The sequence below is a fragment of the Pteropus vampyrus genome, unplaced genomic scaffold, assembly GCF_000151845.1.
Source record: "Pteropus vampyrus isolate Shadow unplaced genomic scaffold, Pvam_2.0 Scaffold57, whole genome shotgun sequence".
Lineage (NCBI taxonomy): Eukaryota > Metazoa > Chordata > Mammalia > Chiroptera > Pteropodidae > Pteropus > Pteropus vampyrus.
The window spans coordinates 5634129-5647016 of record NW_011888838.1 but is presented as its reverse complement, the minus strand read 5'-3'; positions in this window follow the sequence as shown (position 1 = coordinate 5647016).

Sequence of the window (12888 nt, the reverse complement as noted above, 5' to 3'; positions counted from 1 at the left end):
ACATACATATATGTAAAATCTTAAACTATAGTTTGCTTTGCTTTGTTTTATTTTTTTTTTCCAGAGAGTACACATCCTTCCTTTCGTCTAGAAGTTTGAGGTGAGGGAGTTATGGTTTAATTAAGGTTAAGATCAGTTTTGAATAATTTAGCTCAAAATTCTTGTGCTACCATTACAAAGGGCTGAGGTTCTTACCAAGTTACTGGTTGAGCAAGGAGAGAATTTAGATTTAGATATTGGCATCTATTCCTGCAGAATCAGAATTCAATTGCTGTAAGAATGTTCAAGATTTCAGGAATTCTCTACTTTTAACAACTCATTTCTGCTTACTCAGTAAAATTCTGGTGTGAGAAAGGGCGTTTAATCGAACTAGTAATTTAGCATTTCAGACTCTTCCCAATTGTAGCCTGTTCTTTCACTTACACTGTCATCAGGATTTTTCGATTTCTTCCTGACCCTGTAAAATCTGTCAGGCCAACTAACTCTCCTGCTATTTCAACTAGACTAAGTACTGGCCTCTAGGTATGGATGCTACTTTGGCTGCATGCTCGATTTTGAAGTGCTGCTTCTGTCTGGGATTTGATTCCTTAATATTTACTTTTTATCCACTGCTTTCAAACTTTTACTTTCCTGTTTATTAAGCAATCCGTATTGCCATTAAAAAGTATCCTATTTTCTCTACCTTCTAAATATATCTCAACTCTACACCATTGTATCATCTCCATCACCCTAGAAAAACAACTATCATATTTCTGTGGACAACTAAATTAGACTATAAACAATAGTCTCTGTATTCACTTTAATATTCAATATTCTCCCAATACTGTCCCAACTTAGTTTTCACCTTCATTTTCTATTTTGCACACATAAATAAAGGATCACATCATTTTCAAAATGATCTAGTAGCTTCCATCACATTCAGAAAAAAAAAAAAAAACTCCAAAGTTGTTACATAGTATACCTTAAGGATCTTGCATCTAGCTATCTCTTCAAATTCATGACTGTCTCCACTATCTTTTCTCTTTCTCAAAAACAAAAATATAAAAATTAATTTAAAAAATGTGGTGAGGGTGTCATTTTCTCTGTACAGGAAATTAATATATATTTGCAATTTCCTAGGCTTTGAAAGTACTTCCCTCAAATATTCATATAACTCACTCTTTACTTCATTTATTTAATTTTATCAAAATTGCCTCTCCAGGTCACTCTGTATGAGGTTATACTCTTTCATTACTTTATTAGCTAACAAATCATCCACTTTTATTTCCCTTCATTGTACATTTTTATTATCTAGCTGACATTTTATTTTCAATCTGTTTATTCACTTGTGCATTTATTATGATATTTTCACACTGTCTTGTAGTACTTCATGTTTTATTTTTCCTTAAATACAAAGTAACTCCTTGCATGTTTGGGTGATGTCTCATTTCTTTTACAATTCCTATGGCATGATTTTCGTGTTGTCAAAACTCTACAGTGGTGAATTTTGATTCTCTTGTTTTTTGTTTGAACTCTGACAATTAAAAAGTACATTCTACTTAATAGTCATTCAGGATATATTTCCTCAATTAATTAATATTTTATACCTCATAAGAACTCAATTAATACTTGCCAAATTAGAGTGCATTAAGTTTTCCCAATATTAATCCTGCCATCAAGAAGTTTGTATCATACTATATTGTTTCACTATTATTGCTGGCGGTCTCTACTTTATTTTATTATTTTTTTGTAGTCAATTTCAAAATATTATGGCATATTTATTCTTATTTGTATAATAGCTATTTTTATTCTTAGTTGATGGCTTAAGAAAATGACCTAGGGTAAATAAGCAATTATGCAAATAGATGCAGTAGGCACTAGCTGCAAGTGGCTATTGAGCACTTGCAATGTGGCATGTCCTAATTGAGATGTTCAGAAAGTGTAAAATATACCCTAGATTTTGAAAACTTAGTAAGAACAAAATAATTTAAAATATCGCATTAATAATTTTCTATTGATTACATATCAAAAATACAATATGTTGGATACATTGGGTTAAATATGGTTATGTTTTATCTATTTCTTTTTGTTTTTTAAAATGTAGCTACCGGAAGGTTTAAAATTACATACAAGGCTCTCATTTGCGGCTTACACTGTATTTCTTTCAAATAGCATGGGATTAAATAGAGATGAAACATGAGAGCTAGGGGAGGAGTAGTAGAGCTTTTCATAGGAAAATTTGTTTGCATGCTAATTTTTTTCATAGCATTTCAAAATACATATAATACATAAGAGACATATCTATCTATAATACTGTAACAGTATTATTAGTTCTATTATTTTGAACTTTCTGGTATGTCTTGACTTCTATATAGGAGTTGGATTCTATCAAGAACTTTGGTGAGAAAACATATCAGGCATTAAAGACTTCTAGCTTAGGCTTTAATGACCCATCAACAAACAGAATTAAATGTGAATTGTAAAGTACTGAAACTAAAACATTGGTTAGTGTCATAGATGATTATTGAGTACTTGAGATTTTCTTCCAGGGTAATAGGCTGGTGTAGTGGATGGTGTTGCAGGAATGGATAATTATACGTGAGATGCAAAACTTCATGGTTGATTATATGATGGGTAGAGAAATAATATGTAAATTACTATCAAAGATTAGATTATATGAGGAACTGTCAAGTGGAGGGGGTTATCTAAAATTACATTTAATAATGCTGCTGATTTTTAGTAACATCTTTCAAAGAGGGGAGACATGCTGTAGTTACAGTATCCAAAGAAAGGCTTTGGAGGCTATGGCCCTCTGATGTATATGTGAACATATTATTGTATAAGTACTACTGATGTATGGTTTCTCTTTCTGTGTGCATATAAGTCAAAGAATTTATGAGACTATTTGTGCCAAACTTAACTTATAAAATACAAAATCTTCTACTTCTGCATTTTACGGTTATATAAAGGAACAATCAACTAGATATAGTCATAAAGGGGTTTAGAAAGGGCTGAAATATCAGGGACTTATTGCCTACAATATTTTGCTAATTCTAAAACTCTTAATTGATGGCTCTTGAAAGGTCTGATTAACTTTAATTCTTTCATTATACAGTGTTCAAATTTTTGATAATTAATTATGACCTTAGGTGATGTACTGGCCTTTGATAAAACCGGATCTTTCCCACAGTGGGTTGAAAAAACGGGGTTCAATTAACTTGCCTGAGATCTAGTCACACCTTTTACCTCTAGAACACAACACCCTGCACACACACACACACACACACACACACACACACACACAAACATACACACATACATCGGTGGGATAGGGTAGCGGGAACAAAAAGACAAATATCTGGTTTAATTTCTTTATCAACTGGACCTTGGTAATATTATATTATTTTTAGTACTTTTTCAAATTTTATTTTATTAGTTTCAAGTATACAGTGCATTGGTTAGGCATTTATATAGGTTATGAAATGATTCCCCTGATTGCTCTTTCTCTCCTCTGGCTCTACACATAGCCATTATATTACTGCTGACTGCATTCTGTATGCTGTGCTTCCCATCCCTGTGACCATCTATCAACTACTAATTTGTACTTCTTTAACCCTTCACCCCTTTCTCCCAGTGCCCTAACTCCCTCCCCTCTAGCCATCACCAGATTGTCCTCTACATTTGTGAGTCTGTTTTCAATTAGTTTGTTCTTTTTCCTTAGATTTTGCATAAAAGTGAAATCGTATGGTATTTATCTTTCTCTCTGACTTATTTCACTCAACATAATAACGTCTAGGTCCATCCATGTCATTGTGAATAGTGGGATTTCTTATTTTTTTATGGCTGAGTAATATTTCATTGTATATATGAACCATAACTTCTTTATCCAATTGTCTGTTGATGGGCATTTAGGCTGCTTCCATATCTCGGCTGTTGTAAATGGTGATGCCATAACATAGGGGTGCATAGGTCTTTACGAATTATTGTTTTGGTTTCCTTGTATAAATATCCAGAAGTACAATTGCTGGGTCAAAAGGTATATCCATTTTTAATTTTTTTGAGAAACCTCCAGACTATTTTCCATGGCAGTTGTGCCAATTTGCAATCCCACCAATTATGTTTGAGATTTTCTTTGCATCCTCGCCAACACTTGTTGCTCTTTGATTTATTAATGATAGCTATTCTGACAGGTGTGAGGTGATATCTCATTGAGGGTTTAATTTACATTTCTCTGATAATTAGTGTCCTTGAGCATCTTTTCATATGTCTATTGGCCATCTGTATTTCCTCTTTAGAGAAATATCTATTCAGGTCTTCTGCCCATTTTTTAATTGGATTGTTTGTTTTTTTGTTGTTGTTGAGTTGTATGAATTCTTTATATATTTTGGATATTAACCTTTTATCAGATGTATAATAAGTGAATATCTACTCCCAATCAGTTGATTGTCTTTTTATTTTGTAAATGGTTTAATTTGCTGTACAAAAGCTTTTTAGTTTTATGTAGTCCTATTTTTTAAATTTTTTTCTTTTGTTTCCCTTGACCAAAGAGATATAGCCAAAAAGAAATTACTGTTAGCAGTATCAGAGAGTTTACCTCCTATGTTTTCTTCAAGAAGTTTTATCGTTTTGGGTCTTACATCTAAGACTTTAATCCATTTTGAGTCTATTTTTGTATATGGCTTAAGAAGCTGGTTCAGTTTTAATTTTTGCATGTATCTGTCTCTTTTTCCCAACATCATTTGTTGAAGAGACTGCCTTTACCCCATTTATATTCTTGCCTCCTTTGTCATATATTAAATGAGCATTAGGTATGGATTTATTTCCGGGCTCCATTGATCAATATATGTTTTTATGCCAGTACCATGCTGTTTTGATTACTGTAGCCTTGTAGTATAGTTTGATATCAGATAGTGTGATACCCCTAACATTGTTCTTTCTTAAGATTGCCATGGCTATTCAGAGTTTTTGTGTTTCCATATAAATTTTGCTATTATTTATTCTAGTTCTCTGAAAAATGCTATTGGTATTTTGATAGGGATTGCATTGAATCTATAGATTGCTGTGGATAGTATGACCATTTTAATGATGTTGATTCTTCCTAGCCATGAGCATAATATGTGCTTTCATTTATCTGTATTGTCTTCAAATTCTTTTTTCAATGACTTTTAATTTTCTGAGAACAGGTCTTTTACCTCCTTGGTTAATTTGGCTCCCAGTTCTTTTACTGTTTTCAATGCAATTGTAAATGGGATTGTTTTCTTAATTTCTCTTTCTGAAAGTTCATCATTGGTGTATCAAAATGCCACTGACTTCTGAGTATTAATTTTGTAACCTGCTACTTTACTGAATTCATTGATCAATTTTGACAGTTTTTTGGTGGAATCTTTAGGATTCTTTATATATAGTATCATGTCATTGGCAAATAACAAGAATTTTATTTCTTCTTTTCCAATTCATATATTTTAATTCTCTTTCTTGTCTTATTGCTGTGGCTAAGACTTCCAATACTATGCTGAACGGGAGTGGTGAAAGTTGGCATCCTAGTCTTGTTCCTTATCTTAAGGAAAATGCTTTTAGCTTTTCCCCATTGAGTACTAATATTTTGTTGAGGATTTTTGCATAAATGTTTATAAGAAAGATTGGTCTATAGGTTTTTTTGTTTGTTTTTGTAATGTCTTTGGTTTTGGAATCAAGGTAACGTTGGACTCATAAAAGGAGTTAGGGAGACTTCTCTGTCTCGAATTTTTTGGAAAAGTTTGAGAAGAAAATGTGTTTATTCTTCTTTGACTGGTAAAATTCACCTATGGACTCATCTGGTCCAGGACTTTTGTTTTTTGAGAGATTTTTCAATATTGATTCGATTTTATTGGTGGTAATCAGTCAGATCAGATTATCTGTTTCTTCTTGACTCAGTCTTGGAGATTGTATGTATGTTTCTAAGAATATAACCATTTCTTCCAGATTTGTTGGCTTATAATTGCTTGTAGAATTTTCTTATAATCCTTTATATTTCTGTGGAGTCCATAGTTATTCCTCCTCTTTCATTTCTGATTTTATTTATTTGAATCCTCTCTCTTTTTTTCTTGATGAGTCTGGTTAAGGGTCTGTCAATTTTATTTATCCTTTCTAAGAACCAGTTCTTGGTTTCATTAATCTTTTATATTGTTTTTCTAAGCTCTATTTCATTTATTTTTGCTCTGATCTTTCATTATTTCCTTCCTTCTGTTTGCCTTGGGCTTTGTTTGCTGTTCTTTTTCTACTTCTTTTAAGTGTAAGGTTAGGTTGTTTATTTGAGCTTTTTGTTGTTTCTCGAGGTAGCTTTGTATTGCTATGACTTTCCCTGTTAAGACTGCTTTCACTGTGCCCCATAGATTTTGAGTTGTTGTATTTTCATTTTCATTTTCATTTGCCTCTAGGTATTTTTTAATTTCTTCCTTGATCTCATTGATAATCCATTCCTTGTTTAGTAGCATATTATTCAGCCTCCATGTGTTTGCGTATTTTCCAGTTTTTTTTTCTTTAGTTGATTTCTAGTTTCATACCATGATGATTAGATAAGATGGTTGATATGATTTCAGTCTTCTTAAATTTATTGAGACTTGTTTTGTGTCCTAACATGTGGTCTATTATGGAAATTGTTCCATGTGCACTTGAGAAGAATATATATTTTGCTGCTTTGGAGTAAAATGCTCCGAAAATATCTATTAAATCCATCTGGTCTAGTGTGTCTTTTAGGCTCATTGTTTCCTTGTTAATTCTTTGCCTGGAAGATCTGTCCGTTGGTGTCAATGGTGTGTTAAAGTCTCATACTATGAGTGTATTACTATTGATCTCTCCTTTTATATCAATCAATAATTGCATTATGTATGTAGATGCTCCTATGTCAAGTGTGCATATGTTTACTAGGGTTATGTCCTCTTGATTTATCAATCCCTTTATCATTATGTAATGCCCTTTATTATCTCTTATTATAACCTTTGTTTTAAAGTCTATTTTATCTGATGTAAGTATTGCTACCCTGGCTTTTTTTTTTTTTTTTTTATTTGCGTGAAATATTTTTTTTCCATCCCTTCACTTTTAGTTTGTGTCATTTGTTTTGAAATGAGTCTCTAGTAGACAGCATATGCATGGGTCTTGTTTTCTCATTCATTTGGCTATCCTATGTCTTTTGATTGGAGTATTTAATCCATTTACATTTAAAGTGATACTGATAAATACATAGGTAGTGCCATTTTATTATTCGTACTTGTGTTTTCTATTTTCTTTTTCACCCTTTCTCTTTTTACAGAAGACCTTTTAACATTTCTTGTAATATTGGCTTGTTGGTGATGAATTCCATAAGCTTTTCCCTGTCTGGGAAGCTCTTTATCTCACCTTCCATTTTAATCGAAAGTCTTCCTGGGTGGAGTATTCCTGGTTGTAGAGTCTTGTTTTTCAAAACTTTGACTATTTCTTGCCAGTCCCTTCTGGCTTGCAAAGTTTCCTTTGCAAAATCAGTAGATTTTATGGGAGTACCCTTGTAAGTTACTAGCTGCTTTTCTCTTGCTGCTTTGAAGATTCTTTGTCTTTGACCGTTGGCATTTTAATTATGATGTGTCTTAGTATTGGTCTGTTTGAATTCCTCTTGTGTTTCCTGAACTTGTATGTCTAGTTCCTTGTCTAGGTTAGGAAAGTTTTCTGCCATTATTTCTTTAAATAGAGTCTTAATCCCTTTCTCTTTCTCTTTCTCTTTCTCTTTCTCTTTCTCTTCCTCTTTCTCTTTTCCTTTAGGTACTCCTATGATCCGGATATTGTTATGCTTCATGTTGTCTCAGAAGTCTCTTAAACGATCCTCTTTTCTTTTTCTTCATTTTTCTTTTTGTTGTTCCGATTGGCTGTATTCTGCTACCTTGTCTTCCAGTTTGCTGATTTGATCTTCTGCTTCATCCAATCTACTTTTGAATCCTTCTAGTGTATTCTTCATTTCAGTTATTGTATTCTTCATTTCTATCTGGTTCTTTTTTATGGTTTCTATGTCCTTTTTTAGGCTTAATATCTCTCTGTTGAGGTTCTCATTGTGTTCATCCATCCTTTCCCTAAGTTCATTGAGTATCCTTATAGCCATTATTTTGAACTCTATCTCTGGTTGCTTTCCTTCATTTCATTTAGCTTATTTTCTGGAGTTTACTCCTTTTGTTTTATTTGTGGTATGTTTTTGTTTTCTCATTTTATTAGTCTGTGTTCATTTCTATATGTCAAGAATATTTGTTTATCTCTCAGCTTTTGTCAGATGGCCTAATGTGGAAGGTGTCCTGTGTAGCCCAGTGGTGCACTCTCCCTGGTCCCCTACGCTGGGGCCTCTGGATGTGCTCTTTATGTAGATTCTGTGTGATCTTCTGTTTTCGCCAATCTGTTATTGTTATTGCCAAGCTTTTAATGTTGTTATTACATCAGTGGATGGATTAACGCTCAGGCTGACTAACTGTGGGGATTGGATGCACCCATAGGATAAGAGTTGCTGTGTGGGGGCTGACCCCACTGAGTGGGATTTGCCCTAGCTGGCTTGTGTACTTGTTGTAACCACCCCCTATGTGTTCTCCTAATAGGTCTATTCAGGAGTTGCTCTTTTATGGTCTGGTGCCAGCTTGCCAATGTGTTGGTTTTGTGGCCCCTTGGGAGGAGTTCCTCAGTAAGCCACGGTTAGCTTCTGGTTTTGATTGCTCAGAGCTACTTGGTGGGAGCTACAAAGTGATCCATAGATGGTTGTTGCCTTTGCTGGATCTATAGGCAAGTGGAAGAGACAACGTTATAGGCAACAGTCTGGTTATCCCCCATCCATAACCTAGGGCAGTTTAGCAGAGGGATCAGTGCTCTTCAAGGCCTGACATTGTCTGTCAGTTGCACATAAGTCTCTAAAATTGGAAGCATCGTTGGGTGATATACATGTTAGGTGGTGCAGGGACCCTGGGAATCTTCTGGATCTATTGAATAAATTTATCCCAGCAATTGCAGTGTTAATTAACATGCCAGCAGTCTCTGTGCCTCCCTATACAAGTTTACAATCATCGCAAGGTCAGTTGCTTTCCACCTCGAGCTTGAATGCACCTCTCCAGGGCTGGGGCTGCTGTCTATCAACATGTGGTGGGCACTTTGTGTACTGGATGGGGCAAGATCTCAGGGAGTCAAGGGCCATCAGGTCAGTAGCCTCAGTTTTTTATAATTTCTCTGTCTGCATGTTCCCACAGTAGTCACAGATCACATGGAGACAAGCTGCTGTCTGGGGCAGTCCCTCTGACCCCTGCTATTCCCTCAAGAGACATTGCAACTTGTACAGTCAGCAGTGGTCTGCCCACAAACGTTTTCCCCTATATGCACTCACCGTGCTAGCCAAGGTCTGTTGTCTGCACAGAATGTGCAACCAAAGAGCCAAGCAGGGCAGGGGAGGCTGCCTGTCAATAGGCTACAGGCACTTTGTGCTTGGGTGAAACAGGATCTCAGGGAGACAAGGGCTGTTAGGCCAATACAGCCTCAGTTTAGCTGAAACTTGTATGTCCAGGCATTCCCGCTGTAGTCACAGATCACAGTGAGACCAGCCACCATCTGGGGCAGTCCCACAGACCCTCTGTGATCCAGGAATGCAATATTGCAACTCTTCCAGGCAGCAGAGGATTGGGATACCCGGAGTTTGGGGGGAAGGGCAGTGGTGGTTCACTGTCATTTGGCTTCTTGGTGCAATTTCTGAGTAGGGTGGGGATGGGTCTCAGGGAACATTGGAAGCCAGATCAATACAGCCTCAGTCTTGCTGCAACTTTGCTAACCCTTCATGTGTTTCCACGAAGTCCAAGATCACAGCAAGACTAGCTGCTTTGATGGCCCACAGATAACCAAGATCCACTGAAGTTCATGTTGGCCGCAGTGATCTGCCTGAAACTGTCTCCGAAATGCCCACTCTCAGTGCAGGCTGCCAGCTGTGAATGTTTGACCCTAAATTGGTGCACGGCGTGGCAGCCATCCAGCACCAAAAGCCCCAGGTAATCTGCAGGTTGGATGGGACTGGCTGATCTCTTCAGGCCAGTGCTTTCAAATGTCCACATGGGAGGGAACTGCGCAGTCAAGCTAGCTGATTTGTATGTTGCCCGGTAGAGGGGCAGGACTAAGGCACAGCCCTTGTTCTGGTGCCCGGTAAGGCAGACTTTCTCAGTATAATTTTCATGCAAGCCTCTGACCCACCACCAGTGTCCTGGGTGAGTGTCCCCAGGTCAAAAAGCCTGTGCATGGGCCCTTCAAAGGGCCGTCTAGTGTTTCATTCTCCTTTCATTTCACCCAGATGGCAGGAATCCCTTCTGATTTTTACAGTTATCGGAAATGTCTCTTCCCTGTGATGGGGAGCCCCCAAAGAGGCCAGGACCCTTTCTCCTTCAGGGAAGCCTCTGCAGCTTCTCTCTCCATCCTGGTGATCTTCCACCACCTGCAGGTGCTGGTCCAGCCGGAATCTAAGCTCCTCTTACCAGCTTCGATGTGGCTCCTTCTTTATACTACCAGACATATGTGTTATGATCAGCTGGACTCTACATTGATTATTTTATAATTTGGTTGTAATTTCAATGTGGACCTAGGAGGAGGTGAACCCTGCATTTACTTAGTCTGCCATCTTCTCCCGAATCCTCTGGACCTTGGTATTATTAAATTAATGATATTTTCTAGCAGGTAGAGACTTAATCTCTAAAATGTCCTCTGTACGATGTATAAAGATACAGTAAATAGAATCCCATAGGGAATGGCTGCTTAAATAATGTCACATAAGCTATAAAACTCATTGGTATATTAAATGAAAATATTTTATACTTCACATGCCCATATCCTGTGATGAACCCTAGAAACATAAAGACCTCATCTCTTCTGGGTTGGGAGATGCATGTTCCATATGGAAAGGAAGAAACTTGAGTGTTCTCTCAGTGCCAAAGACCTCTCTCTCTCTTCTTCATCTGGACTGCTTGATCGATTATGTATTTTTAAATATATTATTTTATTAGTTTCAAGTATACAGTACATTGGTTAGACATTTATATAGTTTATAAAATGATCCCCCTAATTTTTCTTTCTGTCAATTATATTTTTGAATTAATTTTTAATGCTTGATATGTAAGGTGTCTGATTCATATGAGTCTGTTTTGACACCAAGATCCTGTGTGTTAAGTAAAATTTTTATGAACCTGTTTAGCTAAGAATCATAATAAATGAGGTGAATATATTTGCAAGCTATTTTTGGTCAAGAGGAAAAAATTATATGCATACCATATCACAGTGCATCATGTGGGAATTCCATGAAAATTTTGTTATGTCATGGTTAACTAACCGTGATACAAAACAATGGCAGTGTCTTAATATATCTCTGAAACATTATAGTCCAAGTGTACTGCTGACAACTTTTCAAAGAAACATAATCAGACCTCCACTATCTAAAAAAAACAAAAACAAAAACAAGAGTTTTATAACAACATAAAGTTTACTTTAAATAAATATGGTGGAAAGGATAGCATTTATGATGGGTACTACAGGAAATTATATGACTCCTGATATTTAAAATGTCTTTAAGTCCTATTTAACTCTATATCTTCTACTTTGGGCTTTTTCATAAATACAAGAATATGAATGTTTTAGGAGTGATGGTAAAAAGTGTTGCTAAGACTTCGCTGATTAATATTTCAATTATTGATCTATGGCCAGTCTTGGATTCTAGTTCTGTTAGGTAGTTAGTCAGGCATAAGCCATAGGAGGCAAGGTCCAGCTCTGTAACCATAGAAACTTCCCTTGAAGACTTTAAGGACCTCTCAGAAATGCCTTTTTTTTTTTAGGGTTATAAATTACCCCAAATCATAGAGCACAAAGGCCATAAAAGCTGCTGGCCTAACCAGCTACAAACACATGTGCAGAAAATATTGTCCCTAACCTTAGCCTCATTATATCATCATTTTATCTCATAACTATGACTGGAAGTTTATGAATCTAATTACAACAGACTGAATTCTGGGTAAGCACATGTACAGTAGGCAAAAAGTCATTTAGCAGCCAATTGTCAGCCAAGGTGACCTCATATACAGATCATCTAGGCCCTACCATCACTGCTCAAATATAAACAGACCTTCCCATTTCTGCATTGTTACAGCTTTCTTGGCTGGAAACCCACTCCTCCCTTTGAGGTGTATTATCTTATCTCTTCATCTCCTGAATTCCACAGGGCTGCAGCCTTCCTTAGTGCAGCCCTTTTCTTTCTAAAATGTGCTTTCAATAAATCTTACTTTTTCTCAATTGTGCTGACCTGTAATTCTTTACTGTGTTGGTAGGAAAGAACTGAGGGACAACACATAATGCCACCATCCACTGTACTCCACTATCCACCTCTTCCTCCTTCCCTATGCCACTGGGCCCACGCCAGATTTCACATTACACTAGTAGTGACAGCTCTATTATGCATTATAGGCTGTTAGAGGAAGAAAGTTTTCAATTTGGACTTCAGTTGGATCTATCTCCTTTAGTAATTCTGTAATACATTGAATGTTTGGTCTAGATGGTATTTGGGACTTCTCAATGATCAGACCCTATTTTCTTTAAGGACATCACAAGTTGCACAGTTTCGCCAAGATCAGCTCTAATTCTAATTATGCACAGGGAACCAATAAATGCTTCAAAAAATCATGTTTTCTGAATATCTCATTTGGCAATGGCTTTAATAATACATCTCTTCAATTAAACTTGCAAATAGTATCACATAGAAAATGAATATTTTTCAGTAAGTTGGTCCAAAAAAAATATACTGGTTGAGACAGAGAGAATGACTGGTATTTGTTAGTATGTAAAACTATATTGGTAATTTTATATATTTCAATGGATAAATGATATTATGTGGGATTTGAGCATTAGACAGTAGTA